Genomic DNA, 13,014 nt, shown 5'->3' on the forward strand with positions numbered 1-13,014 from the left:
GTACAGGTGCCAGAGGAGAGTATTGGACTTATCATGTACTGTCAAAGGAACAATCAAGTCAAGCTACTCCTTGGAGGCAAGGGACCTGAATATAGCCAGAGGCTACCAGTCTTTGAGAAGGACATCATGCTTGGAAGAGGGATGGACAGTAAAAGAGAGGAAGGGCCTGGAACTGGGATAATGAGGATAGGTGTGTCAGAGACAATGAAACTGACTCAGGATAAAACAGGATTAAGAACTGTTTTACATATGAGTTGCTATGAATTGCAGGTGATTCGCGGGCATGTAACATCAAAACAATAATGTGACCAATTTGAAACAGTAGACATTAAGAGAGATTCATCAGTATTATATTTTCTGAGTTACTAAAGTACCTTTTAAAAAATTGTCTCGTTTCCTTTAAAACTCTTTTTTTTCTATTTTAGAAGATAGGTAACTGTTTAAAATAATTTCAGGAGTAAAGTAAAAATCCTATCCTAGTCAAAGAGCTAGTGACTTAATTGGACACCCATGCTAAGATCTCTGTAGAGAGAGAGGTGCAAATTACTTTTCCTTATCATAACATAATGTTACAGTTAACTTGCATCACCAATATGAGTTGTTTGTTAATATACATTTTATTTAATAACTATCATACCCCCAAAGTATAGAACATAATCTGTCTATCAAGATTTGACATATAATTGTGCTGAAATGTGCTTTTTGGTGGATAACCACCTCTAGTGACCGTGAGCATTGTGGGGAAAAATGTTCTCCATAAGTAGACAAAAAGGAAAATGACACTCTCTCAAAACTTAACCAATTTACATATGCCTTTCTTACTCAGCACTTTTACCTTAAGTGATTCTAGTTTAGCAAGCACTTTCAGCATGTTTGTCGAGTTCCTGCATAACTTCATTTTGCAAGCTATTGGTATATATATTGTTGTTAAGTGCTGTCGAGTCGTAGACAACTCAAGGCAACCCTAAGACCTGAACACTTGTTTCAACTTCTTTGTTTCTCCAAGTTCATAGGGTTTCCCAATGCAAACTATTTTGGAAGTGGATGCCAATCCTGCCTCCAAGCTTGTTTTAATCTGGGAGCTCCACAAAACACTGTCCACGATGGGTAACCGTTATTGCATTTGACACATCAGTGTCACAGTGTTCAGCATCAAACAACCGTGAGTATATAGGATTTTTATTTTTATTTTTTTAGTTGTTGTGAAGTGCTATCAGGTGCAACTCATTGATATCCTATGAACCCTCCCTGACTCTGTACCAGGCTTATCATCTCTGATAGACTTAATATTCTATTGATGCAGCTACTGTGTCTATTGATCTCACTGAGGGTCTTCGGTTTCACTGCCCCTCCAGATTCCCAAGCATGGTGTCCTCTTCCCAAGGAATAGCCTCCCCTAATAACATGATCAAAGTATGTGAGATGGAACATCACAATTCTTTCCTCGAAGGAGAGATCTTGCTGTACTTTCCCCAAGACACACCTATTTGTTCTTTTGGCAGTCCATGGGACATCCAGCACTCTACTCAAGCAACACAACTCAAAGGCAATGGATTCTTTTTCTGTCATCTTTGTCCATTATCCAGCCCTCAGATATATAGCAGGTGACTGAACAGGCCATGGCTTGAATAAAGGACACCTTAGTCTTTAAGCTAAAATCATTGCTGTTCAGTACTCAGGAGACGCCCTTGACAACCAAATTTCCAAGTGTTGTATGTCTTTTAATGTCTTGACTGCTACTATTGATGGTATTGATCGTGGATCCAAGCAAGACAAAATCATTGACAACTTCAACTTTTTCTCCATCTACCATGATGTTGCCGCCTTTTGGCCCAGTGGTGAAGATCTTTGTTTTCTTGGTGTTGAGATATAATTCATACTGCAGGCAGTCTTTAATCTTCTGCATCAGTTTCAAGTCCTCACTTTCAGCAAGCAAGGTTGTGTCATCTCCATAACAAAGATTATTTGTAATTCTTCCTTCAATCCTGATATATCTTTCTTCTTAAACTGAAGTTTGTGGAAATTGTCAGACAGTATCATTAATATCACATTCAAGTAAAATATGTTAAAGATCATCCAAAAACAGCTAGAACAACACATTGACAGAAAACTGCCAGAAGTTCAAACTTGGTTTAGAAGATGCTATAGCATCAGGGATCTCATTGTTAATGTCAGATAGATGTTGACTGAAAGCAGAGAATACTATAGGAGTGTTTATAGTGTTTTACTGACCATGCAAAAGTATTTGACTCTGTGGATAATAACAAACTATAGATATTTAATTGTGCTTCTCTGAAATCTAGACCTACATCAAGAAGCTATTGTCTAAACAGAGTAAGGGAACCCTAAATAGTTCAACATAAAAAATACCAACCAAAATAACAACAAAACATGCATCTGGGTTATATCCTCTCTCCATACCTGTTCAATACGTCTATTGAATTATGTATTTTTTTAGTAGAAAATGTAAAAACAAACAAAAAGAACCACACCAAACCACAAATCCCTCAACTATACTGTATTTGTATACCTAATAAGTTTTTTATTATTCCAGTGAGCCAAATATTATATTCATGATCTGAGATATGGATAAAAATAACCTCTTCATACCTCCATTTCTTTACTTAGACAAACATGTCTGCTCATACATTTTACTAACTGGTAAATGATACCAATATTATGTGGTTGGTTTTCATTGTTACACATTGTCGAGTCACCTGCAACTCATAGCAACCTTATGCACAACAGCTGTAAACCCTGCTCTATCCTGTGCCAATCTTATTGCCTCTGACACACCTACCTCTATAACCCCAGTCACTGTATCAATCAATCCATCTCATCGAGGGTCTTCCTCTCCTGTGCTGTCCCTCGACCCTCACAAGCATGACCTCCCTCTGCAAGGACTGGTCCCGCCTCATACATAACATGTCCAAAGTATGTCAGGCAAAGCTTCAGAATCCTTGCTTCCGTGGACGATTCAGCCTTCGCCCTCTCCAGGACAAACCTGTTTGTTCTCCTAGCAGTCCATAGTATATTCAATACTCTTCCACATGACAGTTAAAAACCATCAATTCCCCTTCTATCATCCCTAGTCATTGTCCAGCTTTCTGTTACATAGCAAAATATTTCAAAGACTATAGCCTGGATCAGGTGCACCTTAGTCTCCATACTGACATAGTTGCTCTTCAGTACTTTGGAGACTTACCGAATGCAATTCTTCTTTTAATTTCCTGGCTTCTGGTACCGAGAGTATTGATTGTGGAGCCAAGCAAACTAAAGCTGTTAATAGTCAATGAAACACAGCATTATAGATTTCCATTAATACTAGGAGAAAGCAAGGAATAATGGAATATGTTGTTTCTGTGTGCCATTGAGTCAGAATTGACACATAGCTGACCCTCCAGAGAGTTTTCAGAGACAGAAAATCACATGGGAGGAGATTGCCCATCCTTCTTCCACAGAACAGTTGAGGAATTAGAACTATATGTCTTAGTGTATTATAAATTCTTTTTCCATTGTCTTGAAAATGTTTCTTCATACACATATTGGTTTCTTCTTGGCTCTGCAGAAAGGAATTAGATAATTGAAGAAAGTACATTCTGTCATTCCCCCCACCCCACTGTACTTTATTGTAAAATAATTATGTTGGTATAATAAGTGAGCACCTCTTCTATTTCCACAAAGGCTGCACGCATATAGATAGACTCAAATGCACAAGGGATCTCAAGTAATGCTCTATAGCTTGCAGACCTACAGAGAACAAAGTATAAGACATTTATTATTTCCTGTAATCACCTGTAAGTTCATATGCATTTACTTGTCAAGCGATGTGAATTCAAAGAGGTGGCTTTGGTAATAGTTGCTGTGGGATCACCATCCTGATATCTCCATAAAAAAGAAAAAGAAATGCTTCTCAGTCTTATGTAATTCTCACGATCCATTGTTAATATTGTGAGATTCCCATTGACTGACTTCTTCCTAGTATGTTTTATTCCAGAATCCCACTAAAAAGTGCTTAGTACCTTAGCCACACACAGGTCTCCGTTGAGGGGTAAGCGTTGGGTGCACACGCAGTACATTCGTTGGGAATCAAAATCGGATCTTTATTGCTGGAGGCAAGAATTCTACTATGGAATCACTGAGGAAGTCATCATTTGAAAATATATTTGATTATTGATTTAATTAAAAAAATATTATTTTAAATCTTCCTTGATATTTCCTTGTTGTCAGATTGTATTTTAGGTATTGTTCTTGAAAGACTTGTTTTAGTTTGTTCAGCCATTTCATCATCATCTTTATCACATTTCATCACATGGAATACTAAGAAGTCTATTGCTTTATAAATGGTAATAGACTAAGTTAATGAAGCATGAGTCAGAAAAATATTATATCATTTTATTCAGATATGATAATAATTAAAGAAAGTAGGTTATTTTCTTCAGCACAATACTTAAACACACAGCATACATAATTTCATGCTGAGTTGTTTTTGTTTCAGCAAATGAGTAATTATGATGTAGTAAAATATTCTATTTTTCAGTAACAATTGAGGGGCCAACTCATTACCAAAGTATTGTATTCTTGGGTACAATTAGTAAAAAAGATGTGAATCTAGAGATTATTAGTTGATTTGTAGACTAAAATAAGTTAATTTACTGAATATTTTATATTCTTCTAGTATAATTAATGGCTCATTTCTTGCAAAGAACACATAACATATATTCCAGTCTCTGTCATATATATTCTGTCCTAGGAGACAGTAAGATTCTCTTCTCAAGAGAAGGTTGATGAAGTAATGACTTCTGCCAAATGTTGCCTTGGTCTGATAGGAGGAGGCAGAGACACAAACCAATGTATTGTTATTTTCTGTCCACACTACCAACGTCAAATCCCCTGGCATATAGTCAACTCCAACTCAGATCTGATGGCAATTCATTGGATCTCATTGGTTATAAATTACGAGGGAAGAATATCTCCTCCTTGTTTTGAGGAATGGCTAGTAGATTTGAACTGCTAACCTTTAAGTTAGAAGACAATCATGTATCACATTATGTCACCAAACCCAAACCCATTTCTGCTGAATCCATTACAAGAGGTTCTAAGGCTGTGTTATTTTTGTGGGGTTCTGTTATGTTGGCTATAACTCATTGAGACCCTACTAAGTAAGTATTGGAACATTGGTTTGACCTGCTCCATCTTTATGATTTCTGATATGCTGAAGTACATTATTGCAGTAACTGTGTCAATACATCTTGTGAGATTCTTCCTCTCTTTTATTGACTCTCCACGTTTCCTAACATGATGCCTTTTTAAAAGGACTAGTCCTTTCTGGAACATGCTGAAGTTTGTGAGATGAGAATTCACTATTCTTACCTCTAAGGAACACCCTGGTTATACTTCCCCCTCGATAGATTTATTTGTCCTTTTGATAGTCCATGAGATATACAGTACACTTCTCCAAAACTACCATTCAAAGACATTGGATCTTCTGTCATCCTTACTTTTTGTCCAAATTGCAGATGCATAAGAAGCAATTGAAAATATTATGACTTAGATCAGATATATCTTAATCTTTCAACTGACATCATTGTTCTTTAGTACTTGGGAGACATCCTTGATAGAAGATTTGACTAATGCAGCATGTTTTGATTTCTTGAATGCTGCTGTCATTGGTATTGACTGTGGATCCAAGCAAAAGAAAATTATTGACAACTTCTGTCTTTTCCTCATTGATCATGATATTGCCAATTGGTCCAGCAGTAAGGATTTTTATTTTCTTGATGTTGTGATATAATCTACATTTAAGGTCTTTGATCTTCTGCAGCGAGTGCTTCAAATTCATATTTCATGAAGGATAATATGTACACATTTCCTACTGATTGTATTTCATAATATCCCTCATGCTTTCTTTTCTTTCAATTTTTTAAGCTTACTCTCCAATCAATTACATAGATGATGAAAACAGTGAGGTTGGCATAGGGGCAGCTGAATCTGACTAGTTCTCATTTGCCAAGAGGGATGAATCTCCATCGAAAACAGCAGTACAATCCAATTCTTATAAAGGAAAGCATTCTTCTGTTTCCCTGCATCTTTTATTAGTTCTAATACCAACTTTCCCTCCTACAGCTCTCACTACTAGGTTTGCTAATTTGTTGCAATGGCCACACAGAACTCACAGACAATACTCATAATTATAAGGTTTGTGAGGGAAATAACAGGTTACAATACAAATTGGAAATATTCAAGATACAATACTTAAGTCAGCATAGATTCTTCTGAAGCATACTCAGGCAGGCCTCTTCCTGACCCTTAGCACAGAGTCCTGTCCTATGCTCAAGAAAGTGTCACAAAGCTCTTTATTTCTGTTTATTTTGTGAATTATTTCTCTCCTTCTGCACTGAATTCTGCCGATAAATTTTGGCCAAGAAGCTTGACTCTGACTCTGTTAGCTGGTATATCTAGTTTGGCTCTGTCTCACAATTGTCCTTGGTTCTCTGTCACTGTGTCTTGGTCTTACTCAGCGCTATTCAAAAATTCTGATATAATGGGCATGTTGCATTCTGATTTTTCTTTCATGCTAACAATAATGATCATTACTTAATAATAATAATAATAAATTATTATTATCATTATTTTCTTTCATGATAATAATAATTACTTTCGGCCTATTAAGTCAAACTCAGTGGGAGGACAAAATTAACCTACCTTATCCAAGAAGCTGTATTTTATGAGGAGGAATGTGGCATCAGATTGGAGAAAGACTCATCAAAAACCTACATTTTGCAGATGATACAGCCTTGCTTGCTGAAACTGAGGAAGTTGTAAAGCATTTACTAAAGAGGGTAAAGGACCGTAGTTTGTAATATGGATTGAAGTTCAACATCAAGGAAATCAAGATTGTCCCCACTAGGCCAAATGGCAACATCATGGTAGATGGATAAGAGATTGAGATTGTTAACAATTTAAGCTTGCTCTGTTCCACAATCAACACTCTTGGTACCAGTAGTTAGTAAATCAAAAGATGAATTGCATTAGGAAAATCTGCTGTCAGAGACTTCTCCAGAGTGCTAAAGAGCAATATTGTCAGTCTAGACACTCAAGTGCACCTTATTCAGGCCATAGTCATGCATCAGAGAGCTGGACAACATCCAAGGACGACCAAAGAAGATTTGATGCCTTGAGTTGTGGTGCTGGAGATGTTGTGGAGTGCCAAGAAGACTAACAAGTGTAACCTTGAGAGTGTAAAAACAAGCTGCTCCTTGGTGGCAAGAATTTTGAGATTATATTCCACACACTTTGGACTTATAACTAGGAAGGACCGGTCTTTGGAGAAGGATAGCATATTTGGAAGGGTCAAGGGACAGCACAGGAGAGGAAGTCCCCAGATGAGATGGACTAACATAATAATTGGGGTAATAAAGGTCAGAGACGGTGAGGTTGGCTCAGGTTAGATCAAGGTTTAGAGCTTTTTGTGGATAAGGTCATGATGAATCATAGTCTACTCAATGACAATAACATGAATACCAGTAACCTAAGCATTTTATGTCCATATTTACCCACAAGAAATACTATTTATCTTATACGCATTATGAGCAAACTGTTTGATCCTATTGATTGGCCGCATCAACTCTTGTCTGTGTAGTCTTTCACCACAACATTATGATAGATGGCAAAAGGATTGAAGGTATCAATGTTTCCATCTTTAATCAGCAATTAATACCCTTGGTACCAGCAGTCAAAAGATGAGGAGACATTGCGTTGGACAACTCCGCTATCACAGATCTCTCCAAAACACTGAAAATCAAAGATGTTAGTGTGAAGACTAAAGTGTACTTGATTCAGGCAAGAGATGAATAATGGATAAGTATAATGCAAGAAGAATTGTTGCCTGTGAACTGTGGTGCTGGAAAAGAGCCCTGAATGGCCATAGGCTGCCAAAAGAACAAACAGATATGCTTCGAAAACAAGTGCAACCAGATGCTTCTTGGAGACAGAGGTTGAAACTTTTTCTCTCATACTTTTGGCATATTGCTAAGAGCAGCAATTCCTTGGAAAGTTGGAGCGCCAGCAAAAGAGAGGAAAACCTTCAAAGAGGTGGATAGAAACAGTGACTGCAGCTAGGGTCTCAGGCGTGTCAGAGATGGTGAGGGTAGCTCACCAATAGGACAGGACAGAGTTCAGGTATGTTGTTCACAGGGTCTCTGTGAGTTGTACTCAACTCAACAGCACCCAACAACAACAAAGCAATATGTTGAAAGTTGAAGCCAAGGTCTAGAAAAGTCATACTGGATAGTCCATTATAGCACATAAATCAAAACTTCACAGTTTCAAACTCTTCTTTCTTATTATTATCTTACATTCTGATATTACAATTATCTTCTAGAACCATATGTTTAAATAACACTTTTCCACATTAAAGGGGGAAAATGTTCTCTGAATAAAATCAAGACTTCTAAATACCACATTTAATTTTCCTCGTTATTTATGTCTCAACTCTGTTTTCAAGATTAATTAGAATTACTAATTTTCTGCCAAATTGAACTCTGTGCTATACTCTGTAGATTCTTTGTATTTTCCTCCCTTAGTCAAAGTAGTGTCTTTTGTGTGAATTCCAACCCCTCCTCCCTCCTGTCCTTTGAGGTTCAGGCCAAGCACACTCCTAGCTCATGAAGAGTCTTTTAAACCATGACACTTATAAGGCAAGTGTAGTTTTCCCACATGTATTATAATTATTTATGAACATGAATTATTCTTCCTCTGAAGCAGTAAGCCTCTTAACAACAGAATCCACATGTGACTCTTTTGTATATCCCTAGCATGGTCCTTTTCACTTAATGATGCCTTAATAATCACTCGATGAATCAATAGAAATTGGTGATTCAGGTGATGTACAGTGATCAACAGTGGTCCTTAGATGGAATGGTCCTCACAAGTCAGAAGCAAAATACTTCGAAATATTGAACATTTAGTATGGTTTCAGGAAGGTTTATCATAAGAAAGATTGTTAATAAATTTCTCCTGGCTGTCATTAAAGAATCTAATAAAATAATGTGTGATACTATAAGGAAAAACTGAATTCAATAGAGGAGGATTTCATAAGTCATCTAAACATTACTGTTATCCAACTTTTAAGGAGCAAACACTGAAAACATTCCTTAGGAGGAATGGGAATTAAGGCTCCCAATTCAAAGTGAGCTGGTTCGTGCGAAATTGAAAATAAGCAAATGCACACCTATGTTTATTGTGACTCTGTTCACAATAGCAAGGAGTTGGAAACAACCTAAGTGCCCATCAACAAACAAATGGATAGAGAAGCTGTGGTATATTCACACAATGGAATACTATGCTGCATTGAAAAACAAGGAACTCATGCAATAATTATTCAAAATGGGAGACTCTGGAGGACATTATGCTGAGTAAAGTATCTCAGTCACAAAAAGACAAATATTGCATGGTGCCACTGTTGTAAAATAGGACTGACCTTGGGGTTGGGGAGAGACTGAAAAAGATGGGTTCAATAATGTATACTGCCTTGAAACAGATGAGGAGAAAACTGTTTAAAAGGGATATGTGATTAGGTATTTTTGTCATGACAGGAGTCTAGAGCAAAGGCTACATGATGGAGTGGACCTGGGGGAGTGTTTGTAAAACAACAAAAGAATTTGTCTTTTACTTTTCCAAGATGGTAGTGTACTAGGGGGTAGGGTTAGGAGGGGAGAAAAGTGCAATGATGAATAAATGGATATTAAAAAAAAAGAATGAAAAACAATGTAAATAAAAGATTGTATAAAACAAGACAAAAAAAGTAAATAAGCAAACAAACAAAAAAAGAAAGAAAGAATACATAAATAACAGCATGTAGTCAGAGAGCATGTGAGAAGAAAGAATAGTTATTAGCTAGAAATGACTTTACTTGGTCAACTAAAAAGAAAATAAAAAACAACCAAGAGAAAATAATGTAAGTTATATACTTGGGATCTAATTAACACCTAGATAATTCTACAAATATAGAGATTACTTAATGCCTGTGATGTTGTTAGATCTGGGTAAGGGTTAAGGCAACTTTATTTATTTACATGCTTCCCTTAGATACAGAAATTTCATGTGAGGATAAATGTTCTCTTATTGTAAAAGTAAAATAAAATTTCTAGAAATAATTATTTCTGAAGACAACAATTCAAAGGAATTTAAAGATCTTTGAGAAATTGAAGAAGAGGGGCTGCATGAGAATTTATTTAGATTCTTTCTTTTTTAAGACAGCCAATATCAACAGCTGTTCTTAAAACAGTAGGTTATTACCCTTTCACCTGGGATACTGGGGATTATTATAACAACTCTCTGGGCCTTTGACTGGTACACATTATATTAAGCCAAAATTATCTTATTTTAAAAACATCTGTGCTATATAAGTTCTAAATAAAATTAATAACACAGCACATGAATAATTGATTGCATTTATTACACTTAACATTTTCGGTAAATTTCCATGATCCTCAAAGAGACTGGTATTAAATGTGCTTAAAGTGCTAAAGAAAATGGTAAAGTTTCTGGGATTTGATTAATTGACACCCTTAGGACATGACCTACTCACCTGCAGAGATGCTAACTATGCAAAGGTGAAAGTGTGTGAGCGCAGAATTATAATTATCTGGGATTAGGCCAGGAAAGAGTTCACTATTTTATTTAATGGGATATTGAACAGCTTACTTAGGGATCAAGGTTTGCTGACTTTTTTTAATTATTAATTTTCATATGATTCAACAATTTAGAATACTGCTAATGATAACAGCATTAAAATTATAACACTGAGAAGTAATTGAAAGGAGACCTTGATTCCTTTCACCTTTTCCTATACTTTCTTAAAACATTCTTATAATTCCACACACTTATATATGCCTTCTTTCTCTCTTCTTGATTTTCAAAGCTTCTTTTCCTACTTTGTGGCTATTTGTCCAGGTCCAGGCCAACACTTCTGTTACTGGACTGGAATAATCTCTTCTGTCTCCGAAATTTCTTCATAAATGATCTTTCCCTGCTTTTCTGTGCCCAATAGCACTTTGTCTCATATTACATATTTTATGCTCACACACACACACACACACAGATATCTTTTAGCATCATTTGTGTGTTTGAACTGCCAACCTTTCAGCTAGTAGTGAAACAATTGTTTGTAAGATGTGCATATAAAGAGTACTGTATATAACATGAACTACCAAAAGAACAAACAAATCTCTCTTGAAAGAAGAACAAGCTGAGTACTTCTTGGATGGAAGGATGGTGAAACGTCTTCTAACATACTTTGGGCACATTATCAGGAGGAACTAGTCTGTAGGAAAAGATGTACTGGGGATATAAAGTGTCATTGAAAAAGAGGAAGACTCTCAGTGTAATGGGTTGATATGGTGATTATAATGTGAGCATGGCTGAGATAATGCTGGTGGGGAATAGGACTAGGTTGTTGTTCATATAGTCACTGCGAATCACAGTTAGCTTGATGGCACTTAACCCCCACAATCATACATCTCTATGTATTTCCATTTCTGTATCTGTCTTGTCATTGTTCTATGTCATTGACTCAACTGTGACTCATAGTGACTCCATATATAACGGCACTGAGTCCTGCCCTACTCTGAGCCATTTTCATTGTCTCAGTCACACTTACTTCCCATTATCCAGATTATTATATCAATCCATCTCATCTGGGGTCTTCCTTGCCTGCACTGTCCCTTCACCATTCCTTATTCAAAGACTTGTCCCTTCTGTCCCAAAGTATGTGAGACAGAGCTTCAAAATCCTTGCCTCCAAGGAGCAGTCTATTTCACATTCTCCAAGGATAGAGCTATTTGTTTTCTTGGTCCTCCATGGTATTTTGAAGACTCTTCTCCAGCATCACAACTCAAAGGCATCAATTATTCTTCTTCCATCCCTAGTTATTGTCCAGTTCTCTGATGCATAGCAAGTCATTGACAAGACCATGTTCTAAATTAGGAGCACCTTAGTCTCTAGATTGACATTGTTGTTCTTTAGCACTTTAGAGAGACCTCTGACAGCAGGATTTACTCATGCAATTAATTTTTTAATAATTCCTGGGAATAGATAATACTCTTGGCAGAGTAGAATGTCAGCCAAAAAGAAAAGGACTTTCAAGCAAGGAGATAGATACAATCAGTGGACTCAACATCCTAGCCTCCAAGGAGCAGTCTATTTCACATTCTCCAAGGATAAGAAAGGAACAGTATTGATAAGTATTTAGTTTTGTTATATATAAGGTTTTGGAAACAGAAGTGGCACCTACTTCCTAAGTAATATGCCTCTGGGAACTCTATGAACTTTGAGAAATGTTGATAGTTGTAGACACGCTTCAGGCCTTTTGCTCATAGGGTCCCTACGAGTCATGCTAGACTTGATGGCAATCAACAACAACAACAACACATATAAAGTTACTAGTAGTTGAAGCAAAATAAGTTATGGCTAACACTGAGAAGAATGGGACTCCCAGAATACTTAATTGCACTCATAAGAAACCTATAACTTGACTGTTGTTGTTGTTGTTGTTTGCCTCTGAGTTGAGCACAACTCATAGAGATCCTATGAACAAAAGGCCTGAAGCTTCTCTATAAGCATTGACATTTATCAAAGTTCGTAGAGTTTCTGGAGGCTTGCTCTTTAGGAAGCGGATGCCACTCCTGCTTCCAAATACCTTGACTAAGAAGCTGTTATATGAACAGAGCAAGGGGATCATTACATGGTGTAAAATTAAAAAAGGCATGCATCAGAGTTGTATTCTTTCTTTATACCTAATCAATCTGTGTTCAAATTTTTGGGAAGGTAGACTCTGAAGAATGTGACATTAAGATTTTAGGAAGACTCACCAAGACCTGCCTCATGGAGATGACACAACTTTGATGAAAAAGAGGAGGACTTGAAGTGCTTGCTGTAGAAGATCAAAGACTAGCCTTTAATATGAATTGCATCTCAACATCAAACAAAACCTTTCACCACTGTGCCAATAGG

Source organism: Elephantulus edwardii, unplaced genomic scaffold (assembly GCF_000299155.1).
Source record: "Elephantulus edwardii isolate Elephantulus edwardi_28Jun2011 unplaced genomic scaffold, EleEdw1.0 scaffold00247, whole genome shotgun sequence".
Taxonomy (NCBI): Eukaryota; Metazoa; Chordata; class Mammalia; order Macroscelidea; family Macroscelididae; genus Elephantulus; species Elephantulus edwardii.